The sequence below is a fragment of the Lissotriton helveticus genome, chromosome 1_2 (assembly GCF_964261635.1).
Source record: "Lissotriton helveticus chromosome 1_2, aLisHel1.1, whole genome shotgun sequence".
Lineage (NCBI taxonomy): Eukaryota > Metazoa > Chordata > Amphibia > Caudata > Salamandridae > Lissotriton > Lissotriton helveticus.
The window spans coordinates 406,905,115-406,920,239 of NC_136058.1; the positions used below are offsets into that span (position 1 = coordinate 406,905,115).

General features: G+C 47.6%; 2 protein-coding genes across 6 annotated transcripts in view; one reads left to right on the forward strand and one right to left on the reverse strand.

The window, feature by feature from the left end:
- Nucleotides 1-10,500, reverse strand: part of LOC144806645 (uncharacterized) — a 62,968-nt gene extending 52,468 nt beyond the window's left edge. The window contains exon 1 of the mRNA XM_078672971.1: nt 10,398-10,500. The gene's annotated coding sequence lies outside the window, so the exon portion shown is untranslated. The remainder of the gene's footprint in view (nt 1-10,397) is intronic.
- Nucleotides 10,501-11,078: 578 nt separating this feature from the next.
- The window catches only part of LOC144806656 (uncharacterized), a 218,776-nt gene continuing 214,729 nt past the window's right edge, over nt 11,079-15,125 (forward strand). For all 5 annotated transcript variants that reach the window (XR_013605869.1, XR_013605866.1, XR_013605877.1 and 2 more), the window contains exon 1: nt 11,079-11,183. The gene's annotated coding sequence lies outside the window, so the exon portion shown is untranslated. The remainder of the gene's footprint in view (nt 11,184-15,125) is intronic.

Genomic DNA, 15,125 nt, shown 5'->3' on the forward strand with positions numbered 1-15,125 from the left:
GGGTGAATGTGTGACATTGATCCACATTCTGTCCATCATTGTTGTGTTTCAAGTTACCGCTCTAAGTGTACTGGGGATGCTCAGACGTGAGTCCCAGGCACTCCACACCACTGGAATCAAGCTAGCCGGGCTGAAGAGAGGTGTTACCTCGAAACCGGGCCGGTCCTCGGATGCTTGTTTCCGATACTGGGAAGGACATGGCTTTTGTAGTTCGGACTGGACTGTTCCCATGGGGCACAGGGTCAGCGCTGATTTGCATATCGCCATTGTCTAACCCAGGGTGGTGTGGAGTGGAAAAACGATGGATTTGGGCCCAGATCTTTGGACTGGGGTGAATGTGTGACATTGATCCACATTCTGTCCATCATTGTTGTGTTTGCAGTTACCGCTCTAAGTGTACTGGGGATGCTCAGACGTGAGTCCCAGGCACTCCACACCACTGGAATCAAGCTAGCCGGGCTGAAGAGAGGTGTTACCTCGAAACCGGGCCGGTCCTCGGATGCTTGTTTCCGATACTGGGAAGGGCATGGCTTTTGTAGTTCGGACTGGACTGTTCCCATGGGGCACAGGGTCAGCGCTGATTTGCATATCGCCATTGTCTAACCCAGGGTGGTGTGGAGTGGAAAAACGATGGATTTGGGCCCAGATCTTTGGACTGGGGTGAATGTGTGACATTGATCCACATTCTGTCCATCATTGTTGTGTTTGCAGTTACCGCTCTAAGTGTACTGGGGATGCTCAGACGTGAGTCCCAGGCACTCCACACCACTGGAATCAAGCTAGCCGGGCTGAAGAGAGGTGTTACCTCGAAACCGGGCCGGTCCTCGGATGCTTGTTTCCGTTCTGGGAAGGACATGGCTTTTGTAGTTCGGACTGGACTGTTCCCATGAGGCACAGGGTCAGCGCTGATTTGCATATCGCCATTGTCTAACCCAGGGTTGTGTGGAGTGGAAAAACGATGGATTTGGGCCCAGATCTTTGGACTGGGGTGAATGTGTGACATTGATCCACATTCTGTCCATCATTGTTGTGTTTGCAGTTACCGCTCTAAGTGTACTGGGGATGCTCAGACGTGAGTCCCAGGCACTCCACACCACTGGAATCAAGCTAGCCGGGCTGAAGAGAGGTGTTACCTCGAAACCGGGCCGGTCCTCGGATGCTTGTTTCCGTTCTGGGAAGGACATGGCTTTTGTAGTTCGGACTGGACTGTTCCCATGGGGCACAGGGTCAGCGCTGATTTGCATATCGCCATTGTCTAACCCAGGGTGGTGTGGAGTGGAAAAACGATGGATTTGGGCCCAGATCTTTGGACTGGGGTGAATGTGTGACATTGATCCACATTCTGTCCATCATTGTTGTGTTTGCAGTTACCGCTCTAAGTGTACTGGAGATGCTCAGACGTGAGTCCCAGGCACTCCACACCACTGGAATCAAGCTAGCCGGGCTGAAGAGAGGTGTTACCTCGAAACCGGGCCGGTCCTCGGATGCTTGTTTCCGTTCTGGGAAGGACATGGCTTTTGTAGTTCGGACTGGACTGTTCCCATGGGGCACAGGGTCAGCGCTGATTTGCATATCGCCATTGTCTAACCCAGGGTGGTGTGGAGTGGAAAAACGATGGATTTGGGCCCAGATCTTTGGACTGGGGTGAATGTGTGACATTGATCCACATTCTGTCCATCATTGTTGTGTGTGCAGATACCGCTCTAAGTGTACTGGGGATGCTCAGGCGTGAGTCCCAGGCACTCCACACCACTGGAATCAAGCTAGCCGGGCTGAAGAGAGGTGTTACCTCGAAACCGGGCCGGTCCTCGGATGCTTGTTTCCGTTCTGGGAAGGACATGGCTTTTGTAGTTCGGACTGGACTGTTCCCATGGGGCACAGGGTCAGCGCTGATTTGCATATCGCCATTGTCTAACCCAGGGTGGTGTGGAGTGGAAAAACGATGGATTTGGGCCCAGATCTTTGGACTGGGGTGAATGTGTGACATTGATCCACATTCTGTCCATCATTGTTGTGTTTGCAGTTGGTGCGTGTACCGGAGCACACGTGCTAATGTGTACATCGCTCACAAAATGGGTGACTGCTCCTGTTCACACACGCTGCATGTTATTTACTTCCTGCCAAAGCAGATGCGGGCAGGAAATGTGCAACTAGGTTCAAAAGGAACAGGGGAGTCATGGTGCTTAATTCCTGATAACCTGAAACACTCACTAAAACGCTTGTTACCGCTATTCCTGGAAAAATTAGTCTACATCATTGCTCAAAATATAGAACTGGCCATGACGTACCCCTTCATCTGAAGGGACCTGTGCTTGCGTAGAACATACATTTCTGTCACACAATTTTTTTTTTTATTGAGTTTATGCCGGACGCGTGCAATTCCTAATCTGACAGTGCCTCCGTTTTTAACGATGATGTTTGGGTACTGTCAGACCAGGACCTGGCCTTTCTATTCCGGTCTGAAAACAGGCATATAATCTCAGCTCACGTGTTTGGCTGTAGCTTTGTTTACACACGTCCTGGTGAGTGAGTGTGGAGTCTCACTGCCCTGCCTCTTGGAGTTCATTTTCTGCCTCTGCTCACTGATGTCTATCCCTAGTTGCCTGGTGCTTTCCGTGTGTAGCCATTTCCAGGGGCCTTCTTGCTTGCATACAAAACAAGATTGTAAAAAAATATCACATGGTTATATTACGATGTTGCTGAGGGCGATTCCGGCAACACTTTGGTTTGGGTGAAATCATGGACAGGAGTAGGCACGCAACTGCCATGATTTTATGTTAAAAAAACAAAACAGCGAGTTGGAGCTGCGCAGAACAAAACGTGCAAGCCCCATAATTTAATGTAAAAATAAATAATAAACAAGTTAAGAGAGCTGCACACCCATCCAGCGAGTGGAGGGTGTGGCCCCATTGTGTAATTGAAAGCAAATATAGCGTGCTGCAAACACATCCCGCCATGTACATAAAACCGAGCTGGCTGCATGAGCGAGGGGGTTGGAGAGGGGAAAAGCGAGAAAGGCTTCTGGCTATAGTGAGATTCAGGGCTGCACCGATTACGTTACACACAGGGCACAAGTCCTAACAAGGAAGCAAAGCAAACAGCCGGAGAAGAGAGAAAACGGCAGGAATCGAAGTAAAGAGGAGGATGCAAGGAGAGGTACAGAGGGAGTTAGCATAAAAGGAGACACGGCCGTCGGCCGTGAAAGTGAAAGTACGGCCGGCCGGCCGTGAATAATTAGGGGATGAGCGCACGCTGAGAAGCTGCCTTTGATGTGGTAATGCGAGGCAGGCAGGCGGCTGGTGGCATTGCGCACGCGCTTTTTAGGGCTTGCGCTTGCGCAATGACCTAAAAAGCACATGCACTTCAAGAAATCGCCAGTGGAATCGTGCTTGGGTAAACGCTGTTTAAGCCCCTATAGAGCTTCGCCAGCTATGCGCATGCGCACAGGAGGCGAGCCCTAAAAAGTAATAGAAAAATAATGTAAAATGTAATGAACAAAATAACAATAAAATGACAAAACCCAATAAGCGGAATCTGAGATATGAAATGTAACGCTTCAAGTAGCGATAGTGCCAAGAATCACAAGGTGCCAATGATACTCCATTGTTGCGGAAAACCTAGGCATAAATTGATGGTGACCACGATGGAAGTCAGGTCGGATACCCCAACCAGGTTCGTGCTGGTCAAAGATTTTACCTTTTGACTTTAGTCCTTTAAGTCTTCTTCCATAATAGGAGTGCACTTCTATAGCCTCCCAGGACCTCAGGGAAGCACTTAGAGCCTCATATGGGCTCAGTCAAGGACCAACAGCCGGGACCAGTCCAGCCCATGCCACTGGTCAGCTAACAGTTGCAGCAAAGGCCTTTTTAGTGTTCTGTATCCTTGTAGGTTGAACACTACACAGCACATGGGCACATCTATTGTTAGTGCAGCAGGCCTGAAGAAGGGGTAAGAGCTCACTGAAGCCTACCCTATGCCCACACAGGAGCAGCAATCATTACTGAAGCAGGTGCAGGGAAGCTCACCAAGGTGCTATTTCCGCAATCAGATGTAGGATAGATATATAGGCAATCACCCGGCATACCCGACGAGACTACACGCTAGTACTAGCAATAATCCTTTCAAGATTTTATCTGACTGGAAGCGACTTGGTGTTCCTCAATAAGACTATTTCAATATGGATCGAAGGCATTAAATTAATCATGAATGTACCAAACTGATGCTACGTTGATTGCCTATATATCAATACTACATCTGATTACATGCTTAGGTGAAAGAACGTGGACAGTGGCCCTCTACTTCAGAGGCAATCATCGGTTCTATGCCCCTTTTAACTCAGTTGGATACCTCTATCTACACTCTCCTGAGACACTGAACTGATCTATGGGGAACTCTTCGCCTCATCTGTACAGCACCTAACCGTAACTTGTTCACAGATACATCCCAGGTGGCAGACAGTACCACCATGGCAAACAAAAGGGATCTGGCTCAGTACACCCCTTGGATCAGACTTTTGTTCCCAACTCAAGGTAAACTCTGTGAATTAAGACAGCAACCAACAGAGGCCCCTGATAACTGTCAGCTGGCAAAAACATCGAAGACAAACTGATACGTGCCAATACACAGGTGAATAGACCAAAGGTTTCATACAGACCATGCTAGCACTACCTCACATTAAATGTGGAAATTGCATCTCATGCTTGAGTACCATCGAAGGAGATAAATTTGAATACAGAGGCAAAAGTATCATACATGAAGAATTCACAAATTACAATAGTACCAACGTAATATATTGTGTAATATGCCCATGCCAGCTTGCATACGTAGGTAAAACAAATCGGGCAGTAAAAAAGAGGATCACTCAACACAGATCAAGAATTAAATGCAAAGTCCAGAATGCACCCATGGTACAACATTGCGAAGAAAAAAAGGCATGGGACACAAGACATAAAATGGACAGTCCTAAAACATGCAAAAGGATGTTGCACTGATTCTATACTATCGCGCTTCGAAGAAAAAACTATCCTACGTATGGGCACCACCGACAATGGACTCAACAAGAAGAGCTAAATAATTAATTGCATATGAGGAGCCAACTACATAACGCACAGCACAATATGCAGTAACATTCGTACTGATAGTTTTTCACTAGGTCCTGATGAATTGCCACTGATCCTCCAGACTATTAAGCAACAAACATGTCGACCACTTAAGAGTAGAGCGCAGTTATCCCGAACTATTAATTCAGAGAGTCACCACTCTTCCTTTTAACCAGGTGGGGAGCCAAACTGAATAAAAGTCATTCTTTGGAATACCCAACCTCTTTTAATCACTTTCCATTACATCTCATCTAAACTTTATAGGTCCCTTACCTCCAATGCACCAAACGGCATAGAACAAAAGAGCACCACCTAAGAGGCCCAACGAGGAGCAGGCCCAAATGATGAAGCATGGCACCTAGCTGGCTGGGTGTGTGAGGGCCCTAGATCCGAAAGGAGGAATTCCCCCTCCTGCCGATTATTTTAGGACTGCCATTTCTCTTTGTGCCAATATATTGTTGATCTCTCTTTACTTCTCTTGACCCACCTAAGGAACTGCATACCCTCTTCTCTAGTGTTGGCCTGGGCATGTATGCTGGACCTTCCAAAAGCCCTTCTGTCCCCCTCTTGTTGATTGACATAAGGGGATTGCATGCTTCAAGCACTACTATGGTATGAGCCCTGGCATAATCAGAGAGGCTACATCAGCGGTCTAATATTATGAGATTGCTGACATAATTTGCGGCTGCACTACATGGCACCAAAGGGACAAGTGGATTTTGTTACAGGACAAGTACATTTATGAAGCAACCTGCCCCATGGATGAGTAGATATTATATTAAATTCCACCCCCCCACCCCCGTAACTGACATTGTTAGAATTGCAGTTAGTATGACTCTTCTGAATTTAAGGAGTTATTAGATAAGATAATTTGCAGTGGACTTCCTGGTAAAAGGGCTGATGTGTATTGGCCACAAGGGGAGTGACCCGTAATCCTGGGAAGATTCTACAAGGCATTTTGGGAGGTGGTGCCAGTTCTTAGTGATCTGGTGGGTACCAGTAAGCTTCTGAAGCTGGTGTTTTGCTTACATGAGAACAGAGGTTAGTCAAAACTAAGTTTGTTGCATGTAAGGATACACCAGTTTCTTCATTCGGCACACTGCTAAGCTTAGTTACACAAATAAGTTATTTTTGGTCTTTTCTGTTTTGATCCATTAGGAATAATTCTTTGCGATTATTATGAGCCCTTTTATTTGCTCCGAGTCAAATGTTTCAGAGGTGTGCCCATCTAAAAGTGTATTGGTAAGTATGACAGCTTCTTGTTTGTAATCGTCAATCTTGGAGCATTTTCTTGTTATGCGAAGAAACTGTCCAACTGGTAAATTTTCCAAAGTGCGTGTGGGTGTGCACTTTGAAAGTGGAGGAGGCTATTCTTATCTGTAGGTTTTGTATAAAGTTTGATGACCAATCTACTTTGCTCATCTTTGATAGAGACATCTAGAAATGGTAATTCATCATTGCTTGTAGTCATGGTGACTCTGAATTTGTTTCGGCTGTTAAGCTAATCTAAGAAGCGGGTTGCATTCTCCAAGGTGCCATGTCAGATGATGAAGACATCATCTATTTGTCTGCACCACAGACGTAGCTTCTGTTTGAAGGAGTTAATTATTCCATTTGTTCTTTTGTTCGAATCGGTGTACATAGAGACAGGCTATGCTGTACGTGAAACTGCTCCCCATGGAAGTTCCATGTAATTGTGAGTAGATGGTATCTTCAAATTGAAAGAAGTTCCTTGTTAGGGCGAAGTACGCTAGTTGTATAGTCCACTTGACTGGTGCTTCAAAGGCCACTCCCTTTCATTTAGGATGTCTTCAATGACTCGAAGGCTTTCTTCTCGGTGAATGCTTGTGTATAAGGCTTCCACATCAAGGCACATCATAAGTTCAAAAGTCACATCAAATTCTTGATCCAAGATGATATTCAACAGGTTTTTAGTGTCTTAAACGTAGGACCTCGTTTCTGAGACAAGTGGCCATGAAAACCAATCCACAAATTTGGAAAGAGGCTTGAGAACGGAACATATGCCAGAGACGATAGTGCGCCCATGTGGAGGCTCTGTTTATGTCTGTTTTAGAAATATAAAAATAGGGTATCTTAGCTTTCATTGTAATCAAAAATGCAGCTTCCTTTCCAGTGATCCATCTTTCATTCTTGGCCTCTTCCATCAAAACATTAATCTCTTTCTGAAGTGTTTCAGTTGGGTTAGTTTCCAACACTTTGTCATTTCTGGTGTCTCCTAATAGGGTAAGGTATGCCTCTCTGTAGTTACCTGCTGACTGAATCACAATGGCGCCTCCTTTATCCGCGTGTTTCATGACTAGGAGAGGCTTCTTCTCAAGATCTTCCCAGGGCTTTTCTTTCAATTTGTGTAAGATTATTGTAATTGGCTTTCCTTATGTCTACATTCTCAATCTGCTTTATCGCAGCATCTTCAGGCCAAAACTTCAGGGGGGATACAACCTGGTTGGGAATTCAAAGATAATTCCAAGTTCAAATCTGTGTACCCTTGACTAAAGTACATGCTAAGGTTTATTCTTGCAAAAAGGCTTTAAGTCTTATCTTGAGGAAATTAAAATACTTGCCCGGGATCCCTTCATTTGAAACCAATTTAGGGGTCATGAGCATTATAATTAGGTTGAGTAGATTATTTGAGTCACTAGACCTGCAAGTCTTCTAACATTTTTAGGAATTTTCGAGGCCTGTTTGGGACCCGACTGTACCAAACAGGATTAGAGAGGCCCCAACACGAATAATCTCAGCTGCCTGCTAATAAATTATCATTACTACTTAAATTAACTACAGTCTGCTAACTTGGAGAGCTGCCCAGCCCGCCGCAGCACTGGGCAAACCTCAGGAGAGTGAGAAGCTGAGGTACACAGATGTAATTTTTTGAAAAGGCTTCAGCTTAGCTGCTAGCTCCCTAAAATAATGTAAATCAATTTTACTGTAGGCAATATGCCTAATCTGTTTATTAATAAAAGCTATGGAAAAAACATATGGTGGGATGTATTTATTGTTAAAAGCATATGTTAAAAGTGCCTAGCGGTGTAATATAGGGGAATTGCTATTACATTGCATTAAAGCCTGCAGAGAGGTATTTATTACCACAATCTAACATATTCCCACAGAAGACTCGTATTTGATCAGCTTTTGTAATAACAATGGTCTCAATGAAATAGGCTGTAATTGCTGTGACTTTACTCAAGCCAGTTTTATCTACAGCTGTTATATTACAAGTGACTTACGATTAAAAGTTATATATTTGTCAAAACAAAAACATGTCACTTAAAATGCTTTACATAGATTGTGTATGATGAAAATCAAATTTTGATCTTGTATTTTTAGCATTGTATGAATTCAGAAGCACCAAGTAGAGATGGTCAGAATTGTTCCTTTTAAAACAAGAGTTAGTGAAAGAGACGGTGAACATGTCTGTCTTTTGGTGCTTGAGAAGAAGTGTTTGTAAAGGGCTGCAGGGTGTGCAAGTAGAAGCGTGTGTGTGGAGTAAAACTGTGAAGGCAGCTACATCGGGCCTGTGCACTGAAGCACGATAAGAGAGTAGGCGTGATCTGTATCCACAAATGGGCACTTCCACAAACCGAATGGGAGGACAGGAACAGCACCAGCCCTCACTGCACCAGCTTCTGTTCATTTTAAATACAAGAGCATGGCTTTAAAAAAATATTTGCTGCAAGTCCCAGATCAGCCAAATTAAAAGATGCTCATGTGGACACTCTTGTGTCAAAAACATCATTTATAGATGCGGGCAGCAATGGGTAAAGTCTGTGGTTGCGGTGGCCCAGGAGAAAGGTAAGAATGTTCAACTTGAGATACGCCAACCACGGCGGCATTCAGAATCATGCCTGAATACTCCAAACACAAATTTTACGCGAGTCTCCCGTTTTTTCCTATCTTGTAATGCATTTTACATACCAGTATATCTGACTCCCCTAATGTTACATTTTGAGTTATTGTTGTCTTGTATCGTATGAAGCCTCCAAAAGCAGCCTGCCGGAGCCTGAGGAATTGAACAGTTCTGAGTTCCTGGCTGCTAAAATTAAATTATTAACAGTCTTTAGTCTACAGACCCAGTGAGTCCAGGCCCGCGGCGACGAGGAGTCTCCAACAGCCTGGTCGCAGGGCATTGCATTTATTTAGATTTTTTTTATAGCGCATACTTTACCCAGAGGTGTCAGAGCGCTTTACAATAGAGTGTAGTATATAGGTTTAGATATTATGGTAACATATTTACAGAGTATAAATTCGCTAAAAATTACACAATGCAAACTAAAGTTGTAGCTATTAGGGTTCCAAAAGTACATATTCCACAGTTGAAGAGTAAGGACAAACTAGTTCTCCAATGTGGAACATGAAACAGAGTTATTGGAAGCTGTGTCTTTGAAAGAGAAGAGTTTTAACCCCTTCACTGCGGGGCTGTTTTGTCTGTGCGACCTGAATTTGGAACTCGCTTCCTCCATACCTCCGCACTGCCACCTCTTCCAAAAGGACCTTAACCCCCCTGGTGCTCATGACGAGCTCAGCTCGCTATGAGCCACGGCGCTCCGGTCGCACCCGTTTAATGGAACGCTCAGCACAGCAGGGGAATCAGCCCAGCGTGCGAGCGTTCCAACGGGCATAACGAGCTCCGCTCGCCATGAGCAACGGAGGGGTTAAGGTCCTTTTGGAAGATGCGGAAAGAGGTGGTGGTGCGGAGGTATGGAGGGGGCGAGATCCAAATTCTGGTCGCACAGGCGTCGGTGCGCGCAGGAAATCAAACTCAGAAACATATGGCGCCCGCTCCCTATATAATGCACCGCCCCCAGGCTGGGCATGTTTGCTGTTTTGACCCCGCCCTCACATTCACTGACCCCGCCCTCACCCCCACAGGCCCCACATCCACTGACACCGCTTCAACTTTTCCAGACCCCCGCCCCCCCCCCCTAGACCCCGCCCACCCAACCCCACATCCACTGTCTCCGCCCCCACAGGCCACACTCCCACAGGCCCCGCCCCTGGTAGAGGAGGAGCATTCACACCACAGGCCCCGGCCCCACGCGCCTGGGATTAACAACTGCGCATGCGCTCAAGGGTAGTACACCAATGCAGTTTAGAAACGGGGATTCTGTAGCCAGGCTTAGAATAGTGAGTATCACGCGCCGTGTAACTGCGCATGCGCGGAAAACAGACACTGCCTCCCGCAGCGGAGCGCGGGTTAAAGCGGGTCTAAGAGTAACAACTGGGCATGCGCAAAGAGTATAGTACCAATGGCGTTCGGAAACTGATAATAGAGTGTCTCACCTCTCCTTGTGCCCCGCTCAGTGGAGGCTGCAGGGCCTGGGGAGAGGTGGGGGCACGCCGGGGGCCCAGCTGCCTGAGAGGAGTGTGTCCCGGTGTGTTATTGACCCCCAAGTGACGCGCGCACTCACGCCGCTGCACGAGCCACCATCGCGCACGAAAAAAACAGCGTCTCACAACTGCGCACGCGCAGGAGCGCGCGACACGGCTGCGCATGTGCGGAGCGAAGACACCTAGCACCTTGCACGGAGTGCAGCCAGTGAACTGCCCTGGACAGAGGCCGCTCAGTCTCACTGCGCATGCGCAGAGGAAAGACACCACCCCAGAGGAGCCGAACCGAGGAGCTTTGTACTGAAATACATCTCACCCTGTGCTGTGGCGCGAGGCGCCTCGTGCTCCGCGGCGGGAGGCAGTAGTTGTATCTCATTCATTGTCTCCCCGCGCGGACGCTGTCATTGTTGTCCCTGCGAGGACCCCGTCACCCATGTCCTGGCCCTGAGCTGTGGCCCCTTCTTGCGCTCCGTGCTGTCGGGCCTGTGAATCTTTCTTGCATCGATTTCTAGAGTGGGATTGTAGTAACAGAATGTCTATCCCCAGCGCATGCGCAGTTCATTGAAGGCCTTCCTTAGCTCGCGCTCCGCGCGGGAGGCAGTGTCTGTCCTCCGCGCATGCGCAGTTGTTAATCTACGGTCGTCTTTCACCCACGCTCATCGTCCCGGGGTTACACAAAGGCCTCAGAAAGCTCAACCCGACCCCAGCAGGGCCCAGAACCCCCGCATGAACCCCCAGGTGAGGCCATGAGATACAAAGACTGTCTGGAGGGTCTCGAGCCTGCTGCCCGGGATTCATGTTTGTTGTTGTTGTTGTCTGCATCGATACTTAGACATGATTATTTTGTATCAACAAGGCTCATTGACCATCATTTGTGCATTTGGTGTTATGTATTTATTTATTGTCTCGTGCTTCGTCTCGCTCTTGCCCTCGCTCCAACTTCCGCTGCGGTAATGTTCTAGAGTGTAAAGCAGCTGGAGAGCTGAGAGAAGAGAGAAGAGGCCTTCATCTGCTGTGCTGCAATAAATCCACTTTCTATATTAGTTACGGTGTCAGACCATCTTTACAGTTGGGTCGCTCTTTCGAAGGCCTCAGCAAACGGGGACAAGTCTGTGTGATGAGAAGATCGACTTGAATCCCGTTTGTGGCTTTCACCAGAGTGAAGGGGGCAGCCCCGTGAATCGAAAGTGAAAGAACGCACTCCCAGGCACCACCGACTGCGCCTCAGGTAAACAAGCATTGGCAACGCACTCCCAGCTGCACCGACTGCGCCTCAGGTAAACAAGCATTGGCAACGCACTCCCAGCTGCACCGACTGCGCCTCAGGTAAACAAGAATTGGCAACGCACTCCCGGGCAGCACCGACTGCGCCTCAGGTAAACAAGCATTGGCAACGCACTCCCAGCAGCACCGACTGCGCCTCAGGTAAACAAGCATTGGCAACGCACTCCCAGGCAGCACCGACTGCGCCTCATTGCACCTGGGCTGGGCCTGCACAGCATCATCTGATGAGGCTAAAACTCCCCCAAATATGACTCAACCTCACTAGGGCCTCAGTGACCAGGCAGCGGTCAGCCGATGCCCATCAGGTAAACAAGCATTGGCAACGCACTCACAGCCAGCACCGACTGCGCCTCATTGCACCTGGGCCTGGGCCTGCACAGCATCATCTGATGAGGCTAAAACTCCCCCAAATATGACTCAACCTCACTAGGGCCTCAGTGACCAGGCAGCGGCAGCCAATGCCCATCAGGTAAACAAGCATTGGCATCGCCAGTAGGTCTCGCCTTTGAGACCTTATAAGTGTTTAGTTATCCAGCACAATATCCTTGGTGCAACAACATCAACTGTTGCATGGCTAAACACTTATAAGGTCCCAAAGGCGTGACCTATTGGCTATGCCAATGCTTGTTTTCATTGGTTCCTGTTCGTGCCTTTTAGAGATGCATGCTTCTGTTTCGTCCTCGTGTCTAACTGCTTCCGCCTTTTCTTGATCTAGGTCATGGGTACTCACAAACATTTTCTCGGGGGCCGCAAAGTTTGCTCTATGGTGTGACCGAGGGCCGCCCTGATGCCAGCGGGGTGTAAAGTCGGGGTAGGGAAACAAAGCAAGTATATCTAGTGGCTGCCTTTAAGAATGAAGGTGTTCCTAAAGTTAAGGGCCTAGTTACTTCCTTTTCCTAACTGCAATTAACCTTTAAATAAGTGTTTGCTGTATATGTCCATTGCTTTTTCATGTTAGTTCTAAGTCAAGTAATCGGCAGCCCAGTGCTGCTGCTGCCAAGGGGTTCGCATGTAAAGACCTGGAGGGCTTTATGCGGCCCCCAGGCCGTACTTTGAGTATCACTGATCTAGATCCTCCTGGCAACCACCCCAGCTACATGTGTATTTCCATGTTCTTCAAAAAGCGGTCGTGTTGAGCCGGGGCCGCTGTATCTCCTTTGCTCTCGGTGGTCCCATGGGAGTAAAAGCTGCTCATTCTGCCAATCCTTCCCTAACTTTCCAGAAGTGTCAGAGCGGACAGGCTCGCTGAGTCATTCTTGGTTACTGAGCGAATCTGTTACATTTTTGCAACATTTCTTCAGCGAGTCTGTTTATTCTTAATGTATGGTGACAAGAGGCTCAGATCAGATTCTTCCTGTTTCTCTTGCTAAGCCATAGCGCGTCCATTGGGGGGAGTGGGAGGGGTAGAGCTGGGGCTGCCCTACAAGATGCTCACACCCTGCACAGCTCAAGAAGCTGCCATGGCTTAAGAGAAACAGGAAGAATCAGAGAAACTGACACAGGTCAGACACACGGTACCAGAGAGTACTAACTGAGAACTTGCTTGTTTGCACAGTCTTTTTAAGCCAGAGTATTTTGAATGATTGAATGTATTGCTTTTAAAGCTCTCTGAACGCTTCTAAGACAATCACATTTTAAATGTAAAGCTTTTTGAAACAAATGTTTTTTTTAAAACTGAAATTGAATTGAATGCTCACTCACTGTGGGGAAGCCTGACTTATTTACGTCGAACAGTAGAACGGGAGTTGGGCGGGGCAGGACCAGTGAGCACAGCTGAGAGGACTCGCCCTCGTGGGGAGCGAGGGGCAGGTCAGCGCTCTAGTAGTTAAGCAAAAGCCTACTTATGGTGCCCGCAGCACCGACGCGCAATCAGCAAGGCTTTGCCCCTAATAACACTCACCCCACATCCTTATTGTATATTAGCAATGTAATTTATTTACTTACATCATACGGTAGTGTGGACCGGGCTTGTGGATCAGGGATGAGAGAAATGCCAGGTTGTTGAGGTAATGCTGGTTTTATTGGAATTACACGTTTTGACTTTAACATCAAAGTCCTCCTGGTTCTGAATGTTAGTCTTTCCTTGGCAAACTGACTTGAATCCGTTTTGGGGTTCTGTTTGTTTCCGGCTTGGTTTTCTGGGTGTAGGTCTGCCCTTCAAGGTCTGGTCTGTAAGGCGACTTCCCGGACTCCGGTTTCCCATGCAAAAGAAGACCAACAGAGAGGGAGCCGTTAGTTCCAATGTCGTCTGGGGGTTTGCACCTCGGGGCCGGGTGTAGTGAGACTGGGGATCACCGGTGACAACGTGCATCTAGCAGAAGTCGGTGTGGTGAGTCGGGACTACTGACAGTGAGGGAACAAACGTGGGGTAAGGGAAACGGGAAACGGGAGGAAGGGAAAGACGAGGGAGAACGATCAGGGGGCTATTTACACTATTCACACACGCTTGCTTCCCACCCAAGCCGCCATACGCCGCCGTACCTGGGAAAGCCACACTCCTCCCCCGGGAGTGTGGCACGGCGGCTCACGGGGTCGTTGGCCTCCTGGCTCTCCGTGGGACTCTTCTCCGTTTCCTTCTGGATGTTCTTCGGGAAACCTTCGTATTCCTGTACTGCAATCTCCAACCCGCTCTCCAACGTCGCTCCTCGCCTTCTCCACCGGGGTGATGTCACACGCCACAAACAACACTTCCTGGGGTTTATCCAATCCGGCATTGCTGACGTTTACAGAAGGAGGGTTCTCCTCCTCAGTGAACGTCCAATTAAAGGCGCCGTGTTCCTCTTCCTCAAGTTCGTCCTGTTCTGGTTCCCAGGGGTCCGTCTGCAATAAAGGAGGCATCACGTGGTCAGTTCCGGGTTTCCACCACTCCTCGTTACAGGTAGGTACCGCACTATATCACACAATCCCAAAAACAAAGAAAATCAAAAATTGCCTAACCATTCAAATTTTGATCTTATATTTTTAGCATTGTATGAATTCAGAAGCACCAAGTAGAGAAGGCCAGAATTTTTCCTTTTAAAACAAGAGTTAGCGAAATAGACGGTAAACATATCTGTCTTTTGGTGCTTGAGAAGAAGTGATTGTAAAGGGCTGCATGGTGTGCAAGTAGAAGCGTGTGTGTGGGATAAAACTGTGAAGTCAGCTACATCGGGCCTATGCACTGAAGCACGATAAGAGAGTAGGCGTGATCTGTATCCACAAATGGTACTTCCACAAACCGAATGGGAGGTCAGGAGCAGCACCAGCCCTCACTGCACCAGCTTCTGTTGATTGTAAATACAAGAGCATGGCTTTAAAAAAATATTTGCTGCAAGTCCCAGATCAGTCAAATTAAAAGATGCTCTAGTGGACACTCTTGTGTCAAAAACATCATTTATAGATGTGGGCAGCAATGGG